The sequence below is a fragment of the Lonchura striata genome, chromosome 1 (genome assembly GCF_050655825.1).
Source record: "Lonchura striata isolate lonStrDom1 chromosome 1, ASM5065582v1, whole genome shotgun sequence".
Taxonomy (NCBI): domain Eukaryota; kingdom Metazoa; phylum Chordata; class Aves; order Passeriformes; family Estrildidae; genus Lonchura; species Lonchura striata.
This window is the reverse complement of record NC_140703.1, coordinates 26,243,078-26,265,586: the sequence shown is the minus strand read 5'-3', so window position 1 is coordinate 26,265,586 and position 22,509 is coordinate 26,243,078. Positions and strand designations below refer to the sequence as shown.

The following is a 22,509-nucleotide window of genomic DNA, read 5'->3' as shown; positions in this document are numbered from 1 at the left end:
ATTTCTGAGGAGATGAGAGCACTGGAGGTCAAGATTATGAGAGGAAACTGGCCTTTGCTAAATTTCTTTTCATTGCTTTGGCATTTTTGACTGGTTTTTATTCTTAAGAATATGAATAGCTCTATATATATCAAATTGTGGCTCTCCAAATTCAGGTTTTCTGGTCATGGTGGCTGGTATTTGCCTGTCTTTCTGGCTTTGAAACTTCGATTGAATGATTATTGCTTGATCTCTTTTGGTGCTGCAATTCCTTGTTTCTAGTTCTTAGTTGTACCAAATAAAAAGAAATAATGGAAATATTTTTAAGATTTCTAGGAATTGTATCACTGGTTCATCTTGGCTTGTAAATCATTATTTATATATCTATTTTTATATAGTTATAGTAAATATGTAATTATTTATTTACATATACTATATAGTATTTATAATATCATTATACTTTTTGGAAACTGAATTTAGGGCAACTGAGAACTTTCATATTAGTTTTAATGATGTAAATCAGTTGAGTCAGGTCTGTACATTCACAGGTTGGATTTGCAGAAGTATCTATTAGCCTAGAAAAATGCATCTAGTTGATTGTGTACAGAGAATTGTTACTTTCTTCTTGGACAGATGGATCAAAGTGTCTTTAGGCTTTGTGGAGACACAGAATGAAGATCTGATCTCTAAAGTGAGGTGTCCTTCAGAGATAGGGAGATCTGATAGTGTACAAATGATGGTGACATGAGTCTCTATCGGTCTCCAGCAGCTGTCAAAACCAAAATGCTGGTGAAGGATGTGCCTTTGCTGCTACTGAAGGTATTACAAAAGCATACTGATACTTCTACCACCTGCTCTGTTAACCTGTAACCTGTAAGCTTCATATTTCTCAGCAGGACCACATCAAATAAAGCCATATATAGGAAAATATTTCAATTTGTTCTGGTGTAGCTTCTAAATTCCTATCTGCAAAGTTTTCACAGAACCACTAAAGTCTAGTCTAATCCTTCAGCTCAAAGCAGCTTCACCTGGAGCACATTGTTGAGGGCCATGTCGAGTTAATTTTTGAGTATCTCCAAGGATGGAGATTCCAGACCCTCTCTGACTAGCAATTCCAGTGCTTGAGTACCCTCAATACCATTTTTCCCCCCATGGTTTTTTAAACAGAATTTCATATATTTCCACTTGTGCTCATCCTCTCATCCATGGTCTTCTTTACTGTCCCACACCAGGTATTTGCTTTGGCTCCCCCTGAGTCTTCAAGAAAACTTTCTGAGATAATTATCTACAAAAATCTTACTCAATAGCCTTTAGTGGTTACAGCAGGGACTAGGATACTTTTCATCCATTGTGTTAGGACACAAATAATTTGTGGCAGCTCTGCAGGAGAGTTGGGACGACCAATTTAAATTATCATTGGTAGGATTAAAATAGTTAACTCCTGAAATTTTTGTCAGCATTTGTTGAGGTAATTCATTATTTTGGTCAAGATTATCTATAGAATTAAACATTGTTTTTCTTTTCTTTTTTCTCTGTTTCTCAACAACTTTTTTCTGCTGGCTTCTAGGGAAAAAATAAGGCTATTTTCTGTGTTCAGAGAACCACAGAGTATTTAAGCATTGTAAAGAACCAGGAGCTCTTACCCTGTTTCCATCTTTAAGTGTTGCTGGCCACATGAAGAGATTATAAGGGTGCCAAGTTGCCCCTGTGTATCTGAGGCTTAAGACTTTTTTAGAAAGCAGCATTGATCAGTCCTTCCTGATGAGATTTCAGCCCCTTCTTTGCAGAGCTGCTAAACAGATCTTGTTGCTTTACAGTTTCTATGTCATTCTTTGAATTTCACTGAACTCATCAAAAGAATTCTCTTTTAAAATTTCTCATTATTGTTTGTCTGTTGATAAATTGGAAAATATTTTATTCTAATGTATAAATGCTCATTGTTGGTCCTTGAAATTTTGATTCAACACATTAATGCATGGCCTGTGTAATTTATTTACTTTTAAACTGACATATTTTAGGTAGTTTCAGCTTTTTTAAGATTATTTAGGAATGTGAACATTGTAATGGACAGTTGGTCTTTACCATTTTGTCTTAGAAGGTCTCAGACATCTACTGAGGCCCAATATGTGCCTAGATTTTAGCTAATATAATTGCTCTATTTGAAAGGATTGATATTTTTACTAAAGTAATTAAACCAGATCAGCTTCATGCATGTATATGGTTATACTAATGTAATATTGAGTTATAAACCCATAGAGTTGCATCAGTATAAAATGGCATAAGTCCTTTTTTGAGGGAAAGGACAGGTCTTAAATTTGTATATTTTACTTTATTTAGAAATAAAGTGTTACTTTAATTTCAATTTTAACATACCATTAAAGCTGGTCCATTTAATAATATAGTTAAGATCCTAGCTATCAGTTAGCAAATGGAATAGAAGGATTCCTAAGGAGGGATAGATGTGTGTCAGATGTTGAGTTCATTTAAGCAATGTAAGATGTATTAGACTTTTGTCCCAGCCTATATTTTTCAGTGCAAGGTATATATACAGAGAGAAGGGTACATTTCTTGAACTCCAGTAATATTCACTCTCTTTGTCATACGAAAGGAGATAGTTTGCATTACATAGGTTCCTTTTATGTTCTACCTACAAAATTTCAAAGGCTCCTGAACAAATGAGGCAGGAGTTTGTACATTTGTGCATCAAAGAAGTGCTTGAATACTTTCTTATATGTATAAAGGTACATTGTAGGGCATCCTCAAAGAAAAACTATATTCTCTAATCAGTCTGCCTCCACGTGAATAATTAAATAATGTTTTCCAATTTAGAAATGCTCTTAAACACACTAAAGCTATAAAATATCTTGCTGAGAAAAAAAATTAATGGACTAGTTGCTAGATGGTCACTACTAAAGATATAATAAATGCACAGTTATTACAGTAATCACAAACTGTCATTTTTAGCAGTATTTAGTATTTTCATAACAGATCCTATCAGACTGATGGTGTTCAGATAATGCAGGAGCTAACCAAATGAGGGATGATTAGGCTCCTGTTGCACGGTTGGGGTGTAGGGAGGCAGAGATCTCTGAAGCTTGCTCTTGGGGGAAGAGGTTTATTGGAGAATTCAGGAATGCCCAAGCCTCGTGCTCTCAGGCGTAGCACGTGGCTGGGCTTAGGAGGACGGGGGAGGGGAGAGAGAAACGGAGGGTTTAGGAGAGGGGAAGCCCCAAGGAGGAAGGGAGTCCAAGAGAGGAGGAGAGGGCCAAGAGAGGAGAGGGCCAAGAGAGCGCATGGCCGCTCGGAGCCCCCTTTTCAGGGGTTCCTAGGTGGGCTGGGACAAGGCATGGGCCAATGGGGTTACAGACTCTGTTTTAGGGGCAGGTACAGAGGTGTGGGATGAACCACAATCTTTTGCAGGGTGGGAAGAACAGTCCATTTCACTCCAGGATTCATCCAAGGGTAGAAGTGACATCTGGCTAGCTAAAATAACAATCGTATCTATCTATCCTCTGCAACAATTGCCCCTTTTCGTTAAACTTTTGAAAAGGTAAATACAGACTTAATTACTATTTTTGCACAACTTGGGGTACATAACATATTGCTAATGAAACTACACTTATTACTCTAAAAACAATCAAGCTTACTTTACAGAGTTCCTTCAGCCAAGATGCAGAGCTCAAACCTTCAGTTAAACTGTTTAGCTAGATTATTAATTGTAATCAAGGTGGCGTTTATTTCTTTACTGATTGAGCATTTTAACCATTTGAATACTTTAGTCTAATGGAAGAATTTAACTGAGGTAGTGTTATAAAAACCTTTTGGGGAAGGTTCTATAATTGACTAGGTTGAAAAAGTCTATTAGAGCTTTGTATCAGTTAGAGATATGGTATCAGAGCTTGCAGTCTTGGCCAGAGTTACCCAGGCATTTGTCTTTGGTTAACCTATAGGTGAAATCTCAATACAAAAATTTGAAATAAGAGAACAAATGTAACAACAAGGGTACAAAATTAACATGCATGTGAAAATAAATGTCCATAGTCTTGAATTGTTTCTGGCAGGTAGTTTTCATCTCGTCTTAGCACAGTTCAAATCTGAGCGCCTGCTTCTTGGTTTGCACCTGCAAAGTCACTGCCATTGGTGAGGGCACTGCCAGATTTCGGTGTATGGTAAGGCTTTACATTCTTTGCCGGGATCCATCTGAGTCCTTCACCTGTAGAGACACAAGCAAACCCTCTCTCCCATGTTACGAGGTTGCATGGGCTTTCTATTTGTCCTGTGACTGAGGTCTTGATCAAGACTTTTATTTTTACTTTTTTGTTGTTCAGAAAGTGTCTGTAAATGGGCATGTCAGGCTGTCCTATACAGCAATTTGAAAGATTGTATGCGTATGGGGCTTTGCTGAACCTATTTTGGGGTGTGGCCTTATATATTCCCCTTTTCTGTTTTAATAAGCTGCTTTCTAGGGCTTTAGATGTCTTTTCTATGGTACCCCCCAACAGCTGGTAACCATAGGAGAAAGGGAAGCAACTATCTCCTGCCGCTACTAGGAATTCTGTCTTGTCCAGAGATGGGACAGCTGTCCACTCTCTGGGACTATGAGGCTTGGATATATGCCTGTCCATCAGTTGGAGGCCATCGATGATCCCCTGAGCATCCTGGGAAACTGAGGCAGCAGGGGTGGTACTGGTAGGGCTAGCACAGTTCTCCGTGGATCCTGTACTCGTCAAAGCAGCTGCCAGGTGCTGTTCCTCTTTCCCTGGCTGCATGCTAAGCTGTGAATTAGATGCAGCAGCTGGTAACAGCTGGGGCAGAGGGGCAGGAGTGGAGACTGTCAGCAAAGGCTCATGGGAGAAACCTGAGGATGTGGAGGGCTCTCTCCAAGCTGAGGCTGCAGCTGTGGAATGTGGATGCAGCCTAGGAGAGGAAGCGGGGGCATCCAGGGGCTGTAGGGACGGCGGTGGGGTGACGAGAACTTGTTGCGCGGCTGGCCAGAGTTCCGGGCGGGCACCCGGCACGGAGGGCTTTAACGGCAAACCCGGAAGCGACTCGAAATTCCCCGGCAGCGGCGGTGGAACTCCTTCTGGCGGCTCCGGGGGTCCTGCCGGCGCCGCTGCTGAGCTCGGGGGTTCTGGTTGATCGCACATCGCGGCACGGGCGGCGTGGGGATCAGCAGGCTCCATCGGCGGCGGGGCAGAGGCGGCAGGAACTGGCCGGACCGGGGACACCGCGAACCGCGCATGCGGGGAGGGCGTCACGTGGTCCGCCGGCCGAACCAAGATGGCGGCCGCGTCTGCCGCCCCGCCGGAGCCGTCTGATGTTGGGCCCGCACCGCGGGGGGTTTGCCGGGAGGCGGGGGGTGGTGGGGTCTCGGCACGGGGCGCGGCGGGAGTGGCAGGCGGCGCGGCAGAGGCGACGGGGACCGGCCGGACCGGGGGCACTGCGAACTGCGCATGCGCGGGGCGCACCACGTGGTCCGCCGGCCGAACCAAGATGGCGGCCGCGTCTGCCGCCCCGCCGGAGCATGCTGACGATGGGGACGTTCCGCGGGGGGGTTTGCGGGGGGCGGGGGGTGGCGGGGTCGCGGCGCGGGGACCCGGGGTGTCCCCCCACGGCCGGGGCTCGGGCTGGGGTGGGCGCACCGGGCTTCCCGGTGCTTCCTGTCGCACGTCCGGGATTGGGGGCGTGGCCAAGCGCCCTCCCGGCGCGGGCAGCGGCGGCAAGGCAGCGGCGGCGGTGATCGCCGGATCGAGCGTTTGTAGAAACGCGGCGAAGGCGCTTTGTAAGGAGCCAACGAAAGTAGCAACAGCCGCTGCTAGGGGGGTTTCGGGGGGAGCCGGGGCGGGCACGAGCCCCGCGGCCAGTAGGGGGGGCGGGGCGGCAGCGGGGGCCGGGACAGGAGCGGCGGCCGCGGGGGGTGGGGCGGGGCCGGGGCTGATCGCGGCGGTGGGGGGTGAGGTCGCGGCGGAGGTGGGAGGGGCGGGAGCGGCCGCGGCGGGGGCCGCCGAGCCCGGCGGCAGGCGGCGCGGCGCGGGGATCGGGGGGGTGCGGGGGGTGGTCGCGGGGGCCGGCGCAGCCGCGGCGGTTGGGGGTGGGGTCGCGGTCGCGGCGGAAGCGGCAGGGGTGGAAGCGGCCGCGGGGGCCGGCGGCCGGCGGCGCGGCGCGGGGGTTGGATGGGGGGTCGCAGGGGCCAGGGCGGGGGCGGTGGGAACCGCGTCACTCAGGGGGGCGGCTGCGGCCGGGGCCGCGGCGGGAGGGGGAGGGGCGGGGCGGAAGGGGATCGCGGCGCCGCCGTCAGCAGCCGCGTGGGCCGGCCACATGGCCGGGACCGGCTTTCGTGGAACGAACAATTCGGCCACAGCTCTAAAAGCTGGGAGTAACCTGCAAGCAACGGCGTCTCTCCTGGAAATCTCAATAAAAAGCTTATCACCTACTGAGTCCCAGAAGTCTTTGGTAAAGGCGGCTGATCGATCTGCATGAGGGAAGTGGGGCAGGACCCATTCCAAAAGGGATTTTAACTCTTTCTTAGGCAAACTACTGTTATAACTACGTAAAAGATGGTTAAATTGCTTATAGAGATCTCTATCTTGGGTAGAGTGGGATTGTCCCATATTTTAGACCTGTGTAGCTCACCTCAAATTCGCAAAAGCAGAGATCCTCTCCTCAGGACTCTGCACAGGTCCCCTCAGAGCTCCGGGCGTCTCTCCGGACGGCTTTTCCGTGCTCGGGACCTTCAGACCTCCCCCCTCGGGGCTTCCAGCGCAGGCAGTGCTAGGCAGTGCTCGGTGCGCTCTCTTAACGTGGCCACGTGCCACCAGCTCACAGCTCCTTGCTCGGGCAGTCCCAAGAGCTCCAAAAGCCGGCTATTGACAGGCGATGGTGCTCGAGGGTAAAATGCCTCGGCAAACTTTAAAGAGATAAGGCTTCTACGTTGCTTAGCAACGACAGCCTGTGCTCAGAGCGAAGAGGAGGCTATCACAGGTAATTACCGTGCATGGAGGTGTCGAGATTCGTGGGTTCCTTTTTCTTTCACGTTGGGCGCCAGTTGTGGGAAGAGTAGGCTCCTCTGCACGGTTGGGGGTGTAGGGAGGCAGAGATCTCTGAAGCTTGCTCTTGGGGGAAGAGGTTTATTGGAGAATTCAGGAATGCCCAAGCCTCGTGCTCTCAGGCGTAGCACGTGGCTGGGCTTAGGAGGACGGGGGAGGGGAGAGAGAAACGGAGGGTTTAGGAGAGGGGAAGCCCCAAGGAGGAAGGGAGTCCAAGAGAGGAGGAGAGGGCCAAGAGAGGAGAGGGCCAAGAGAGCGCATGGCCGCTCGGAGCCCCCTTTTCAGGGGTTCCTAGGTGGGCTGGGACAAGGCATGGGCCAATGGGGTTACAGACTCTGTTTTAGGGGCAGGTACAGAGGTGTGGGATGAACCACAATCTTTTGCAGGGTGGGAAGAACAGTCCATTTCACTCCAGGATTCATCCAAGGGTAGAAGTGACATCTGGCTAGCTAAAATAACAATCGTATCTATCTATCCTCTGCAACAACCAAATATATTTTTTTCTTTTAAATTGGTATTTTATTTGTAGATGGCAAAACAGCAGAACTTTTCAAGTAGAGTGGATCCCCAGCTACTAAGTAAGTTGAGCTGGGCAGTTAAAAAAGCTAGTAAGCTAAGATGATGGAATTACATTTTTTAAAATTTTGAGATGGCTGTGTCAGCCATCAGGGTAAGGATAACTTTAAAAGTGAGGAAAGCATGAACTGATGTTTTTCAGTAGCTTTTTCAGTAGCTGCAGTTCAGTGTAATGATTGAGAAATGGGAATATTAAGACTGAAAGAAATTAAATGAAAATACACAGAAAATCTGTGTGAAAAGTATATATATTATATTTAAATACCATATTGTCTGTAGATTTTCTGAAAACCCTTTCAAATGGACCATTTAATACCGGATAAGCATAAAATTACTACAGGAGCTGTTCTTCAGTATGATCGAGTGAATTAAAGAATTATCCAAAAGTCTTTGATTTTGTAGTAGTATTTCTGGTTTAGTTATCAAACATGATCTTGACATAAAAAGTCTTCTTAAGGGGTTGGGGTTTTCTTCTGATTTTGAGTTACAGAACTTGCTTGGGATTTTTAAACACATCCTAATGATAATTTGTTTATTCATTAAGTTAAAGTACTTATTAGCTCAGTTTCAGAGGAGACTGTATTTTTAGAATTAAGTATATTTTCTTACTCTTGTAAAACTCCAGGATGTGTTGTTTGACCCTATTGGAAGTTTGGCAGGATTTAGAAAGGATTATGGGTAAGACTGTCTTCTTCAGCTGCCCTTGATACCCAGAGGGTTCTTTGCATCTTATTTCTTTAGCCTATATAGCCAGTAGTTTTGGGCATAGGGATTCTGCCCCTTTCAGAAGAGTCCAGAGGTCATGTATTAAATCAGCAGTTCATTTTCATTGCCTTATGAACAACTGGGAAGCCAAAATGTTCCCCCTTCTGCAATGAGGGGGACAAAAAGAAATCCCCAGTGACTTCTTGCCTGACTTTGCTCTTATACTGTGGAAACTCCTCCTCCTTGCAGGTGTGTTGGAACTTAGGGCTGGTAGGATGTGAATTAATCAAGTATTGAATTAAGGCTGTCCAGCGGAAACATACACTATGATCTGTTTAGATAACTGGCCTGATGGAAGCTTTACCACATTATGGTAACACAGAGATCTTTACTGTCACATACTCCTATCATCTCCCCTGACAGCTCTTATTGTCTTAACAGAAGCTTCTAGCAACCAAAAAGGTTGAGGTGAGATATAGCTCCAGTCTAAGCAATAGGACAGAATACCTGCAACTCCATCTGGTGATATGGGGAACTGTGGCATGATGGTTTCTCCTCACGTGAAGATGAATATCTCCATTTATTCTCTGTTAATTTGGGAAAATGATGTTTATTTTTAAGGCCTAAGGAATGTTTAGTCTTAAAATTGCCAAATCGACCTGGGTCTGAGGTTGTACATTCTTCCTTTCCTCTGGGGAATGCTCTCCTGGACTGGCATAGAGTGGCCTAACTCTTGCCTTTTAATGACTAGCCTGAGGGAAACTGTTAGTGGTACCAACAGGGAATCCATCTCCTGACAGGATGGCAGTGATTTCACAACTGTGCCAACTATGCTTGCGTGGAAAAAAAAAAAAACTCCCAGCAAAATAACAGCATAAATTGCTACTGCTTGCAAAGCTACAACAGCAGAGTAATGTAAAGGAAACTAATTGTATACAATCCTCTTGACTAGGCAGCCTGCTGAATAATAAACCTTCCCAAAGCCAGCAAGGCATATTCATGCAATAGCTGATGATTTTCTTTGTGCATGCCTTGGTTTATATTGTGTGCACTGCATATGTTTATATTTATACAAATGTTGCTGCGGAACAGAAGCCTGCTGTAAGCACCCATAATCTGGGTATGCCCGTATGTGTGTTTGTGTGTGTGTGTGTGTATTTGTGTGCATGCACACATGTGTATGTATATATGTCTGTGTGTACGAGAAGCAGATGCACTGTAGGCAGATAAAGCAGATAAATATAGATTGAGATAGAAGCAAAAGCCTATAAATACAGGCACTGTATAGAGTGAAAGCAGGCAGATCAGCACAGTTTCGCTATTACTTGCCTTCTGTGTAATAAGAGAGTAGCTGACACTGACTAAAGGGATGACACTGTTGGCTCTCAGCAAACAAAGTAAAAAGGTAAGAAAACTTCCTTCCAATATAAGCAGAAATTGTGACAGAAGATTTATAATATCTAAGAATTTGCTTAATACAAGTCATTGTGTAGTTTCTTCTGAAGTCAAAGCTTAGCATTTGTAATTTTACCTTAAAATAAGTATGTAAAATAGAAATCCTGACCCACAGTCTGAAAAAGTGCTACCTCTGGTTTCTATTTTAATTTTAATTTGCAAAAAGCCTCACACACCGGTCTTGTCAACTTTCTGCTTCTGCTGTACAACCAATCTTCTTTGGTTCGGGTCCTACAGTCTTTCCAGATGAACTTGGGTGGTAGAGTATTGAGGAGAGCATTTAAGTGCAAAATTAACTTTCAGAAATAATGCTGAGTGTGTGCACATATATGTGTGTCTAAGCCTTCTGTTTGTAAGTCTCTGGTGCCTGTCTCTGATGCCTTTCTCTCTCTTTGGCTAATCCATAGCTGTAATACAGGTAGTTAAAATCAGAAAAGTCTTAACTTTACTAGAGATAAAAAAAACTTCACAGCTATTCAGAGGATCAAAAGTAATTTTTTTTCTTATATTACAGCTCTTTGATGAGGCTGTTCAGATAAATCAAGGTTGCTGTAAAATGCCTGAAACTTGTCAATGCTGTGTTTTATTTTTCTCTGTATAATACAGGTAGTATTGAGGAGTTTGCAGCAAGAGGCTGGCAGCTGAGCTTGGCATTCTATTTTCAGCTTGGTCACTTGCTTTTACTGAAATCTTGCACAAATTATTTAGAATATATGAACTTATTTTCCCATGTGTGAGTAGAATTAGTAGTGAATATGTCACAGAGCTGGGTAATTGAATAATACCTTGTTTGGTTAATTGGTGTCATGATTCCACTGGAACTACTTACAGGGCAGGATGTTCATAAGAGTCTGTCTTTTTGTACAAAGTGCTCTGACAGTCCTGAGTAAAAATGAAGGGATAACAGTAGGAAATACTACTGATGATGGTCTGTGTTTCCTGCAAACAATTCTTAATTTATTTGTGTTCAAAATAAATTTCGTTTATTTATTTATTTATTGTTTATTTTACTAATTTATTTGTGTTCAAAATAAATTGATTGGCAAGTTTTAGTATTCTGTGGAACTTGCAGCAAAGCAGAGGAAAGGCAAACACCAGCATGTGTATATTCATATTTGGACGAGCCATATTTAGTATGACAAAACAGAACCAAAGACAGAAAATTAAAATGTCAAGTGGTGAAAGGCTTACTGTGGTATTTAGCTCATGTAATGCAAGTTTCCCTTAAGTATCTAGTTTAAAATATTTTTTCTCTGCAGATAAAAAGAAAAGAGGCAGCTCAGAATATCTGGATTTTGCTCCTGAATGAATTACTTGGTTTGGTGCAATCCATTTTCTGCTCAGCTTTCTTATTTTGATACCTGAAAAGAAACCTTTCCATGTATACTTTAACATACTCCATTTATACCACAGTTTCCTATCACCCAGGTGCTTCTTGAAAATTGGATTTTCGAGCCACATGCGTCCTGTGAAGGTGCCTTTTTTTACTTTATCTATTGAGATACTTGAATCAAACTCAAAAAGGGGTTGGAAGTCACATCTGTATGAACAAGGAGAAGCTGTGGGAAATGACTGACTGATTGAAGCACTTCCTCTTGTCCCCCAGCTGGTGATAAAGCCTGATGAAACCAGTAGCTGCAGCCTTTGTTGAGGTGCTGCAGTGTCGGAATCTGTGGTATTGATGATTCCACGATTGTAGAAAGTCTCTGTCTTTCTGCCCCGTTGCCAAAGAAGAAGCCATAATCCATCTGTGCTGTTTTCAAGGTTGTTTATTCTTGCTCATCTCTAACATGTTCTGCTGCCCTGCCACAGCTCTGTCCTGCAGGGCAGCGTGTGGGGCTCTGCCCTCAGTGGGATGTTATAAACATTATATACCAGAAACTACCTGTGCTATATTTACAATAATGTGCTAATATCTGTCACCTACGTTGGACAGTGTGTCCCCAGCCTAAACCAATAGAAAAATGCCAACACTACAGTGAAACTTGGAGGGCATGAAGAAGGAGAAAAAGGACAAGACACACCTAATTTCCTCCATCTTATCCCCTTTGGACCCCTAATCTAGAACCTAAAATTTGACTTTTGCACCCATGCCAATTATTACTTATCTCAAACACTCAGAGCTGGTAATTAATCCTGTAAGATTGAAAATTCTTTTCCATGGACAGAGATCAGAGACAGTGTCTCTGGGGGCTCTGTACAGGGAGGTTCCTGACCCCGTGCCAGGGTCCCAGGCCTTCCAGGGCAGCCAGAGGAAAGCCCTGGATTCCCACACTGCAGCTCGTAGTGGCTTTGGCAGCAGCAGCTCAGCCTCCAGGATGGAGGATGCTCTCAGCTCTGGGCACAGCTCTTCCACCTCCCAGTGCCCTCTTCACTTCTGGGATGCCTCAGGTGTGTGACCTACCCATTGTAGAGTTATTCAGTCTCCCTCAGGATGAAACCTGTGTGTTTTAGGAGTAGTGAAGGTGAATTAATGTGATAAATTACAGTGCTTCAAAAATTAACTGGCCTATTCTGTAAATTCTTCTAAACCCCTCCTAGTACTTTCTTGTGGCTCCTGCACAGTATAAAACACTTGCTTCAAAAAACAAGATGTTGCTTTTAGGGAGCAAAACAGATATTAAGATTTGTTGGACGAGGATTTTTTTTTTTTTTTTTTAGAAATCCTACAATTACTTTAGAAATACGGCCTTTTCAAAATCTCATAGGGAATACCTGGAAGGAAAGTTATGCAATCCCAGAATGTATTTACTGTGAATTCTGAATTTTGTTTTCTGCTTCCTCTCCCTAATTCAGATAAATTAGTAATTACTTACCAGATTAAATTATAACATTAGATTTCTTTTGCACTAAGGGAAATATAACTTTAAAGAAAAAAAATTCTCTTGATCTAAAACCCCACATGTGTTGATTTCAGTCTGGATCACATCTTTGCAGCTGACTTATAATCTTGAAAAATGATGTTTATTATGGAAACACTGACATAACCTCTATTCTTTTGGTTCTGGGAGACTTGGCAAAACTATCCAGAGACTACTTTTTCTGAGTTTTCTAGTCTCCATGGGCTTTGCTTTCTGAGTCTTTGCCAATTTTACTGCCATTCATGTTGACTAAAACTCTCTTGGAAATATATCAGTCTGTAGGAACCATTAGGAAGTAACACCATTACACATGTTTAATAGGTTAGCTGAGGGGTGGGGAAAGCTTAGCAACTTCTGCTGTGTCATGGTCATTCCAAAAGAGGGGAATCCAAAAGGTTCATGTGAAAGAGAAGTTCAATAGGAGAAAAGTAAAGGTACATTTCCAAGAAAAGCATTCTTGTTGTGAATTACTTTTGCTGCAAGTAAAGTCATGTTGCACAAGGTCTGCAAAGGTTTATTGATTCTTTAACTAGCAGGAACAGTTGGCAAGCTTCCCTAGTATATTTAGGTTTTGTCTCTATAATTTTAATATTTTTTTATTATTCAATTTGCCATTAAAAGCCCATGGCAACCTAGCACTGTGCTTATGTCCTCCTACAGTCATTAAAAAGACAGAATCTGTTTTGAGAAACATTAAGCTTACATACAAAATCATGAAATCCTAGAGTAATAACTTGTTTATAACCTTAGTTTCTCCCTTATGATAGTCTTTAATAAGAAGTCACATTGTTTTTCTGCAAATACAGAGCTATAGTATCTTTGATACATGCAAAAGACATATGCTATTAATGTTTCATGAATCAAAACCCAAAAAATCTATCCAAACCAGCTAACATAGTGAAAAATAATGTTACTTTGTAGCTATGTTCTCTTGTAGAGAGAATATCTATGAGAGACATTAAAGAATGTAATCTACAATTAGATACAAATACGAGGTTTTTTAGCACACACATGGGGGTTCTTTTAGGATTTTCTGACCTAAATGTGTATCCAAGATGGTATTCATAAAAGGTCTGGTAGGATTTTGTAGGTGTGTGTAGTTTTAAAAGCTTAAGTATATTTTCATCAGAGTAGAAACCTTTTTCTTAGAAGAAATCTAGCCAGTATTGATTTTATGAGTCCATTTGTATTTTCTGTTGTTTTCTGTGCTTTTTCTATAGTTTCAGCTCTCTCTTTTTCTCTTTCTCTTAAATCTCTGGATGTTTTTTCCTCATTCTGTATGTGCAAAACAGATGAACTTCTGTTTATTCACATTTTCATTAAATTTAAGATTAGGTAAACATTAGGAGCAGAAAATTTATGTAGTAAAGTTTCCAACATTTTTGAGTGATTGAAGGCAAGTGGGTTATAATGAAACTTTTTTCAGCTTTGCCTGATAGCCCTCAAGAAGAGAATATACCAGATCTGAATTCCCTTATTTGTATCCTCATATTTTTAGGTGAATAAGATCTCTGTTTGAACCTGATATGTAGAGTCCACAGCTAGTTGCTTAGAATCTGACATGCTGACAAGGGCTCAGAAATAGGTGTACTCTGGACAATGATAAGGCAAGCACAGCAGTGTTGGAGCTGCCCTTATCAATATCTGAGCTTGCCTCCCCTTAGCTGTTATTTCTTTAGTCTCTTTCTGTATCTATTTTATATAACCTCCTGGAAAGCCTTTTGTGCTTGTAAGCTGTGTCCCTTAAGATGAGGATATACTAAACATCCAGACTAGTTGTGTAAATGGTGCTGAAAAATATGTTCTTTTTGCCATACAGTCTTGGCAGAAGAGTGAGGGTTTTCATTGTTTAATGTGCTGGTCCTCTGGTTCAGCCTTCATGAAACACTCACTTTTCATAGCATCACTCAAAGTTTGCTTGTGGAGTATCGTTCCTAGTGACTGCATGGCAGGGAAGTAGAGTTTGCCTTCTGGGTCTCATTTCTTTCCCCCAGCATTCCCCTGGTGAGCAAAGGGAGTATGCCTGAGCATGTTTGGAGTTGGCCCCATCTTTATTAGTAAGTGTTTAATTCAGGTTGCATGATTAGGTGACATTTAATGAAGACCTTATTCTTTCCCTTTAAGGGTCAGTTTCATTTTAAGACGAATCAGACTAGTTAGGCTGCACGTGACTTTTTGTGTAAAACGTTTCTGGGTAATTTCAATGCAATTCCAGCTATGTGCAAACAAAATGAATAAGCATGTGCAAGACAGTGAATGAATGTTTTCTTTTCCTAACAGCCTGACAGAGATCCTGACTGCATGCTGGCTGATAGTACCATGTTAGTAGATGTGGACCTGGGTAAAAGAAAAAAAAAAAAAACAGAATAGTCAGAAACATTGCAAATCTGGGTAATTTCCTTAAAATAGGGTTTGTCTGTCTTATAACATGGAGTTTTTGTTTGCTCACAGTGCTATTTTAGGACCTGTAAAAATGTCCGATGTCAGATCTGTGAAGAAGAAACATGTTGCCTATTAAGCATAATCTGAAGAAAATAATATGGGGAATGTATGTTTTCCAGTAAAGATAATACAAAAGGAGTTTTAAGGGCATTGATACTTGATTTTTTGATTATTTTATATATTTTTTTAATCAGCACACTCAGTTTCATTTCTGGTATGAGGCTCAGTGTCTGCTGTGGCTTGTAATAAACTTCCTTTTAGTCTTCAGTCTTTCAGCATTCTTTAAAGTGTGTAATCATGCTTTGAAATCCCACTGACTTCATTAGAGAAATCCCTCACCCAGTAAAGAAATGGATGCCCGAGAGTCCAGTGTTGTGCCAGCCTGGTGGTGTTCCCTTGCTTTGTAGGACCTAGTGTCAAGTGGGAGCAGGCAGAATCTGCCTAGCCATGTTTCGCCTTGGTGGCAAAGGATTCAGCAATGTGATGGGTATTCACCTGTGTGAATGAGACAATTCCCCCTACTGACTCAAAATTATTCTCATTAATGAGCTAGAGGCCTGTCTGTCTAAACTGATGACTCGGGTGTGTGGAAAGGAGAGAACAACATGAATATTTTGGCAGGCTTAATAAGATAACAAAATAGGTTGAACTTCTCTTGTCTCTAAATCTCATATTTCCCTATCACCCAATCATCTCAAAAAACCCAAGGCTTTGTATTGCATATTGTGCGTAGTGTCTTATGATTTCTGTGCTCCTGAAAGCCTAAAATAGGTCCTAAAAAAATTAGTAAAAGGTTAATGTATAGTATTATTTAAAAAAAGAATTCTCTTTGTAATCTTAATGGACCTTCTTGGTCAGTAAGAGCTTGCTAGACATTTTTATACGTGGCACAAGAAGTGTCACAATGGCATTAATTGGTAGGTTTTTGTAGTTTCTAATAGGATTTGGGCATGGGTGTGTGGGAGGGAAACCTTACTTTTGGACAGAGGGGTTTGTGGGTTTTGTTAGGCACCCGCTCTTCTACCAAAGGGCATGAAAACAAAAAAGTTGGGGGGAAATTGTATTTAGTTCAGAAAGGCACAATTCTGTTTTTACATGCTTGGCTTCCCTCTTTCCGTGGCACATGCCTTAAATGCACGTCCCTGTCAGGTCTGTGCGCTGCTGTGCGTGTGTCTCGCTGCTCAATGCGAGGAGTAGCGTAAATCAATAGTAAATGCTCACCGCCCACTCCGGGCTGCGTTACGCAATAGCACATACCGTGTACACACAGACAAAAAGGGAAAAGGCACACACAGGCTTTACATTCAAAAGCTCTTGCATAATTTTTCTTTTTCTACAGCCAAAGAGAGGGAAATAAAAAAAAAAAAAAAAAAAAAAAAGGGAAATAACAGATGGGGAGACTTGCAGGGTTTTTTTCCCTTTTCTCAGACTGTACAGAAGCGAGCTTGTTTAACATCCATGGTCATTTCTAATTGCCCCGTGCTGCAGATAAGCAAGGCAGGCTTGCTTATGCTTGGAAATAAGACTTTTTTCCAGCTTCCATGATGTGGTGCACTTCTCAGGTAATACAAGACAATCTGTTATGAAGTGTTTAAGGCTGAATTGGTTATTTGTTTAGACGTAATGAAAAACGAAAAAGAAACACCTCACTTCAGCTATTCGATACATATTGCAAAGTGAAAGAGGAACGAGGAGTAAGTAAAGTTGGATTGAATTCTCTGACGTTAGTTTGAGCTTTTTTTTTTTTTAATCTTTTTTTTCCTTTCTGAAAAGCAAAATATCTCTCAGTGTAATATTTATGTAAAAAGCCAGTTATGTAACTCTCGCCTGCCTTTCGCTTTTGTTACCTCTCTGGACTGTACAGCTCCACTGTTTTTCCTGATGACAGATTGTATTAAAACCTGCAAATCCTGATGAAAGGAGAAAACAACTGGGTGCCCACAGCACAGACTTTAATTTTGAGCCTTTTTAAGGGCTTCAGGCTGGAAGACAATGGATCTGTTTAAGATCTGGTTTTGGCTGGAGGAATTCTTATTGAGTATTTTCTTGTCACAGTGTGCTCTGGAACATCCCTGGCTTCTGCACAGTGTTTCTGCCTCTCTCCTCCTCTCTCTTCTCCCCCTCCCTTCAACTCTTGGATGTATACAATGAAAGCTTTTTCCCTTTCCTCTCCTGACCTTAGTGCAAGTGTTAGGTCAGTCTCTGTGTCACAGCAGCAAGTGCAGAAGAACAGTGAAATTTTAGGTTGTGTTGAGCTTTATTAATTTCTATTTTAAGTGATTGATGTCCATAAAGATCCAGAGATTTTTCTAATTAGAATTGGCTGGGATATTTTAATTTACTTCTGTCAAATGCAAGAAAAAGTACATATAGCCCTGCTAAAATAATACATTAAAAAAAAAAAAAAAAAAAAAAGACATTCTTTGGCTTCAAGGAAGGGAAGAAATGGGTCAGTAATAAAGAAAATTTCATACTTTCTTTTCTGTTCATACTACAGGAAGAATTTATTCCTGTAGCTATTGCAACCAATTTATTCCTAGTTGTATCCTCTGAGGATCTGACCTGTTTGTGGTTGTGAGCATTGTGTCAAGGTTTGTTTTCTTTTGCCCTTTACAAGTCGTTCTTGTCTGCGTGCACATTCTTGGACAGATTCTTCCCCTGTGTAATGCTACTAATTCTGTTGATATGATGTCAGGAGTCTGTTAGGTCAATTCTAAAGTTATAGGGCTCAATCCTCAGTTATTTTAAAGTGTTTTTCTGGCATTAGAAAAGAGCCATAAAATGAGTCTGTGTGTGAATTATGCCCACTTCAGGAATAATACAAAAAAAATTTTGAAGCTGACATCTTTCAACAGTGATCCCTGAGACAAACTTTAAATCAAACAGGGTTTTGTGAAAACAGGAAGTGGAATATTTTAAGCTCTGTAAGTACATTTTAAGGTGTGTAAATATATTTCACCAAATTGCTGGGGAGTACGCATATATTCAGAAATGTATTGGAACACCTGGATTCTGAAACCAGCCCTTGCTTTGGCTCTCCATTTGTGTCTCAGTAAAGAATCACTTAGGGATTATGCTGGCAGATACTATTCTATTATGCTTTCAGAAGTATTCTAAACCTATTTTATTGGTGTTTATAAAATCAGTTCAGATACATAGGGAGAAGACATTGAAATATTTTGTAGAGGTTAAAAATTTATTAAAATTTCTGGCTGGTGTTGCCACACACACCAAACTCTGGACATTGACCATATGTAAGATTCAATAACCCTGTATAATGTAATGACAATATATAAATGAAAATAACCTTGGTCATCAGGTGACTAAATTCTGGAAGACTATCCTGTTGGAATTATAGGGCCTGAAAACCTATTGTAAGGTGTAATTGTATTGTAATTATAAGGTGTGGCTGAATCAGCATATTAATACCAGTTTATAACTGGTATTAATGGTAGTTGCATGTGGTGGAGGAGAGTAACCTCCTTAAAATCCCTTATCCTGGTGTCCCTCATAGCTATCAGCCCTTTATAAAATGCTTGGAAGATGAAAATGGTGTAACTTTACAGAGAACATGCTCAGTAATGAGTCCAGTGTTTGACTTAATCAAAAGAGTGATCATTTGTCTTTGAGTGAAAATTACTTTCTGCTTGTCTTTTCAGAGTCTCGGTCTGTAGGTTTTTTGTCGGCACTGATTGCAGTGGGAGACTTATTTGGAATAGGTGTACAAAACCTGATCACTTTTAATGGCAGACAAGCAATTTCCCCTCTTAAAGGCATCTGCCTGTTTTTCAGTTACTGAGACATTTCTCTGCATGTCACTGGGTTACCCCTAACTTCCCCAGTCTTCAGTCCCCAGCTTTACTTTGTATGCTTGGGTGGGCTGATATCAAGACACTAACCTTCCTTAATGGTCAAACAAACATTTAATTATTTCCTGAGTATTTTCTAATTTAAAAAGGGAAAAGCCCTCTTAAATGCCTGCTGCTAAAACTCTGGTTATATATGCACGGTTGAACAGCAACCAGAACGAGGGAATTTTGTGTGTTCTGCAGAATGGAAATCTAATTTTAATTTATGGAGGAGAGGGTGATTTGACTTGACCAGATGCTAGACATGCAACCTGTGAAACTTCTGTCTGCCTAAATTCATAGGCAAAATAGGCAAAAGGGATGGTTTGAACAGTTTCTCAAATGAGATGTTAATATTCAGTTTTAATGAATAAGTCTTCACAACTTAAAAAGACTCTGCTATTTTATTTTTAAACATAAGCTGTTTGAGTCCTGTCTCTGTGAAGATCTGTGCCTTAGTTTTCTTAAATTCAAGTTTGTTATTTTAGAGAAAAGGTTAAATATGAACCCTAAAGATTTAAAAACAGCAACAAAAATTAAAAGAGCTTTACATTCATTTTTATTTCAAAATTTCATTATTTCTCTTCCCTGACACATACTTAGGGTTGGGTATATTTGAAAAATAGCTAGTTAAATTATTTTGCTGTATCCAGAAATGTGCTGAATTAGCTATGGTAGGCTTTTTATCTAGCAATTATTCTGCAAGGTTTCCTCCCTCCCTCCCTCCCTTCCTCAGAACAGTTGTTTTTGCAACTCTAACACTTTGGTTGAAGTTTATGACAATTTTGTGTCCTTCAGTATCAGTAATTCATTGCTAGCGCCTTTAGTCTTTTTGCCTTGCAGAAGTCCCTAGGAAATGCTGCAAGAAGCAACATTTTTGGAGTAATTGTAACAAAAGTATCAGGCCTAGCCGCACGGAGTGTTCCTGCAGTCCTCCTTTTCAAAGCTATCATGCACATTCACAGCAAACAGCACAGCTGGCTCCTTTCTCCCGGACAGAACCCGTGCGTCGCTGCCCTTGCTGTGTAATCCCTGTGTGCAGGTGGGCCGTGGCACCTGCAGGGAATGGTCACTCGAGTCCAGGGTTCTGGAGGAGTTGTGGGCATGTGTGCAGTGCCTGGAGCAGGGCCAGCCCCGGATGTTCCTTGCTTTTGCCTCTGTAGCATGGTTAATGTTTTTTGTCACTAAAGGAAGCAAGGGCTCTGTTTGGGCTGAGCACCTCCACCAGCGAGCCCCCAGAGAGGATGTTCTGTGCTGTCTGTCAGAAGCCCTGTGGGGCAGGAGAGCAACCTCGTTTGCTCAAGGGTTTGTTCCCTAGATGTCTGGTCTCATCACTGCCAGCTACTGAATGCTCGTGGCTGGGGTGGGAAGGATGTTTAAGCTCCCTTCACCTTGTTGATGCAGAGGCTTATAAACAACTCTTTAAGAAGTGACCTTTAATATCTGGTGTAGAAGAGAGCAGGGAGCTGGACTTGATGATCCAGAAAGTGTGCTTCAGGGTAAAATCTTGTAAAAAAAACTATTTCAGTTAGTTCAGTTTCTGTGGGGACTCGATTTGAGGTATTACTTCATCATTTCAACCGAAGAAACCTCTGACTTGTGTGACATTTTGGACACATGATGAAACTCTTCCCCTTTAGGGAAGTTCTTGCAGAGACAAGATACAAAGAGAGTTTGTCTGTGTAAGCAGCTGAGAGGATTGCTCGTTCCCGAGTTTGTGCTGATTTATATGCGACTGGTTGCAGCAGAATAGATGGACTCGCTGCTTTGACTGTACTGTGAACAAGAGAAATATACACTTGGTTGATAATGTTTTAAATCAAAATAAATAATAAGCTCTTCATGGAAGAGCTGTGAAAAGATATTAACAGAAAGCAGTGCAGAAAGCACCTGAAACCACCTTTGTCCATAGTTACCACTACATATTTTTCTTAAACTGTTTTTCTCTTTGCATTTTTTTATTAAATATCTTGGTTGCCTTTGGCCCCTTACACAAGTGGAACAAAAAAATGACAAAGCTTCAATCCCATCTTCTAGGTTCCGTGTAAATATACATTCCTGATTAAAAGGTGTCAGTCTTCGCTGAGGCTGGAAGTGGCCTGTTCTGCTTTGAGGAAGAGGGAGGCAGATCTCTAACGGTTGCTCAGGCTGTCATGTTTCTGAGAATCAGCTGTTTTCTCTTTATACTGCAAAGATTAAACGAAGAATGTTAAACATTTCTCAGTGTAGCATTTATAATGGGAAGCGGCTGTAGGGCCATAGCTTGCTGCTGCAAGGGCCAGCGTTCATCCGAGGAGTCGCTTAAAAAAGCTTTTCTTTTCTTTGAAGGCCTGTCCACTCTCCCAGCCTGGCTGCTGTGATTTGCAATGAGGCGGAGGCAGCTTTAAATTTTTACTTTCATTTAAGCACGAGCTAATTTACGTTTGGAAATGAAAGTTTAAAGGATCTCAGCCATCTGCAAACTGGAGGAGGAGGCAGTGGGTTTCCTTAACTTTGCAAATATCTACAATCCTTTTTCACATCAACACGCAAGCAAAAATTCAGAGCTTCTATTAATAATAATACATAGTATTAATGATCTAATTTCTTAGCTTCAATTCTTTGTCTTAGTATCTAAGATATACTTGTTACATAAGCTCAGTCACCTTTATACTTCCATCCAGCTAGGAGTTTAGAAGTAAAAAGTTGCAGTCTGGAGTGCAGCAAAAGCACATTTTTTGACCTCCAAACAGCACAGCTTTCTCTGTAGCATTTTATGAGGGGTTAACTGGAGCACTCTGACTCTCTGTTTGTCATAGTAAAGGCAAAAGACACTTAAGGGTGACTAGTAAATAAAAAGAAAAAAAAAAGGAGGAGTGACATTTTCATATACTGTCATTTATTGTATATACTTTTATCATGTCTGTTTATCACCCTCTCTTACTTTTCCATTTTACTTGAACAGTTCATAGTGGAGACAAGTAAATTGTTCAGTCTTTCTTAGTTAAATATTTCAGTATTATATATATATATAATACATAATATATACATATATAATATGTATCTTACTTCCTGTAGGAATGAAATAAGTGTTATTACAGTTAGTTGGATTTTATTAAAAATGTCCTTTGCCTGCCTCTCCATTGGCTACTTTTCAGAAATTCGCTAGTCCTCTGTCATTTCATAGGGACAAAAGCTAAACTTCTTATATAATTAAACCATTTTCAGAAAAAAATATTTCTGGTTGCTTGTATAAACTGTAAACACCAGAAAGAAATCAGATATCCATTTTCTGCCTTCTCCAGCCTGCCTGCTAGTAGATTTGGTCTAAACAAAATAGCCTTGTACTCAGCTGTCACAAACATTTGTGTATTAGATGTCTACATGCGTAATTTCATTTGCCTCCTTCAGTAGCTTAAATGTGTTTGTAGATGCTTGCTCACCTTTTTGTTTTTCAAGGCAAGCTTTTTGCAATGATTTTTTTTATATATAACTCAAGGTTTGAGTATAAAAAATGTTTCAATCTTCTTGTGATTGCATTTCTTACAGAATGTTGGAATTTTTGGACTGTGCATCTGTTTAGGCACGTGGAGAAAGACAAGACTGAGATCATGTAAG

At 41.5% G+C, this 22,509-nt stretch overlaps 1 protein-coding gene across 31 annotated transcripts in view; it reads left to right on the top strand.

The window, feature by feature from the left end:
* The window catches only part of ZBTB20 (zinc finger and BTB domain containing 20), a 503,540-nt gene that overhangs the window by 225,637 nt on the left and 255,394 nt on the right, over positions 1 to 22,509 (top strand). For 15 of the 31 annotated variants that reach the window (XM_021548925.3, XM_085591417.1, XM_021548915.4 and 12 more), the window contains one exon: positions 22,441 to 22,504. The exons of 12 other annotated variants lie outside the window; for them this stretch is intronic. The gene's annotated coding sequence lies outside the window, so the exon portion shown is untranslated. Of the gene's footprint in view, positions 1 to 7,464; positions 16,627 to 22,440; positions 22,505 to 22,509 lie in introns of those variants that run through there. 4 more of the 31 variants (XM_085591383.1, XM_085591281.1, XM_085591304.1 and 1 more) reach the window with 2 other exon arrangements.